Source organism: Etheostoma spectabile, chromosome 18, assembly GCF_008692095.1.
Source record: "Etheostoma spectabile isolate EspeVRDwgs_2016 chromosome 18, UIUC_Espe_1.0, whole genome shotgun sequence".
Classification (NCBI taxonomy): Eukaryota; Metazoa; Chordata; class Actinopteri; order Perciformes; family Percidae; genus Etheostoma; species Etheostoma spectabile.
Window position 1 is genome coordinate 10361241 of NC_045750.1, and position 2134 is coordinate 10363374.

The 2134-nt window shown below is 37.0% G+C and overlaps 1 protein-coding gene across 1 annotated transcript in view; it reads left to right on the plus strand.

The window, feature by feature from the left end:
* The window catches only part of nr2e1 (nuclear receptor subfamily 2, group E, member 1), an 8454-nt gene that overhangs the window by 921 nt on the left and 5399 nt on the right, over positions 1-2134 (plus strand). The window lies entirely within an intron of this gene.

The following is a 2134-nucleotide window of genomic DNA, read 5'->3' on the forward strand; positions in this document are numbered from 1 at the left end:
CACACACACACACACACACACACACACACAGTTGGCTGCGTAAACTTGTGTCCGTGAGCGATAATTAAAGCGCCCTAATTCTGACATTTTTTCAGAAATTGAATATAGTTTTTGTAAAGTTGTACTATAGTTTTAGGAGGTAAAGATAGACTCATCTGTATCCATGTTCGGAATATTCCCCTCGCGTCCCACCTGATGCCACTTGTTGCCTGTAATTTTTCAGCAACTTCTATAAAAGAGTAGCGATACAGCGAGATATTTAATCACTGATAATATATGATTTTAAAGACTGTATAATATATCCTTCTCCTACTGCACTGCTGCTTTGTTCTGTTAAACAAAGTAATTAACAGCACGTATCTGTCTTTATGTCTGTGTGCGTGCGGTTCTATACTAATGTAAAAAATGTAATTTATATAATAAATCATGAATGTGTTCAGTGGTTTAAAACCAATTGTTGATTATTTTTCTGGCGGTATTGAAGACTTAATTGTGGTTTAATGTTTGAGATTAAATTGGATTGTTTTTCTTAACCTTTGCAGTTATCCCTCGGTTAGGCCTCATGATCAACCCAAATTATTATATTATATTATTATAATCACACTTCGATCATAATAGACGACATATGTAGATTATTGTGTCAAAATATAGGACATTTCTATTCTTTATACTGGGTTACTTTCTGCATCGTTCAAGTCAAACTGTTGCTTCTGTTGTTTTATCTTCAGGTGCTTAAATGAATCAAAATTGCTGTTAATAGGCAAAATGTTTTAAATTAACAAAGAAAAGGAAACTACAAAATTACAACTACTGCCACTCAAGTTCATACTCACATTATGGGTGGTCAGTATAAACCTTTCTTGCACTCAGTAAAACTTAATTTCCTGTTCTTTTAGCAGGTTTTTGCCTTGATGGTGATTACGTTAATAGAATATGCCATATATCTTCAAGCAATTACTGCACACAATGGAGACGAATTGGACCCCCACAGCGGGAAGTTAAATACATTTCCCCCCTTCACAACAAAATTGTGCGTAATTTTTATTTAATTGACTTTCAGCAATCTACAGTTTTATATTTCTTTGAGCTCATCTGGTTGAAATTTTACGCACGTTCGTTCATCTTCAAATTAAGAACAGTGAAAACTTTTATTTTGGGAGTGAGTAAATTAACTCAATTTGCTTAGCGTTGGTTTAATAAATGTGTGTTCATTAGTAATTGACTCCAATGAGACAGTTAACATTTGTATTTTTAGTTTTAAAAAAACAAATCCAGATTTAATTTTTAGACACACTACACATGGGGATGTAAGTTATTGCACAGCAGGTTTAACTGTTTAAACTACTCTCGCGATGAAAAGATGACTTTCAACAGGCCAACTCTGCAGAAACTCTTCCCAGACTAAATGCTACATAAACCGTTAGTTCTCTCTATTTTATGGCAATTACACGGCTGTGGCCAACAGTTAAATAACCTACATGGCCCTCTGATTCTAAATAATCTGGCAATTGAAGCCGTATAACTCTCCTCCTGAAGTCATTGTTTTTGCTGCTCAGTAGTTATTCCCATGCTACCCTTTTTGACGGGTCACTGGTGAATCAATGAGCAGGTGGCAAAACGTCAGTGTAATTACATAGACGGCTTTTCCCTCCAGAATAAAAAAAGACTCCCCATATGCATATAAATATACTTCTTTTTAATAGATCTGAATACAAAATCTTCGCACAAAAAAAAAGAAATCACATTTTTTCATCTACACCGGGGTCGATTTACATACACTTCATTTGAGTTGGTGAAACGAGTTGGTACGCATTATTCTCATGGTGCAGTGTCACTCCCTAATCCTGGGGCCTATAGACCTGCGGGATAAAGCAGCTGTCGAGTCCCATTATGAAAGGGAGTTGGCAGCTTGTCGAGATCCAGGCAGTCAGACGAGGTTCAATGGGGGAAAATCATTAAGTTAACACTTTCCCCTAATGTCTCCATTGTGCGCCCTCAGGCCATTGTCTTAGAGAGCTCAGATATGACGCTTCCCACCGGACTTTATTCTTGAAATGTGAGTCGTGAATTCCCATACCGAGGCGTTGTCCAGTGTGTGTGTGTGTGTTTGCGTGTGTGTGTGTGTGTGTGTGTG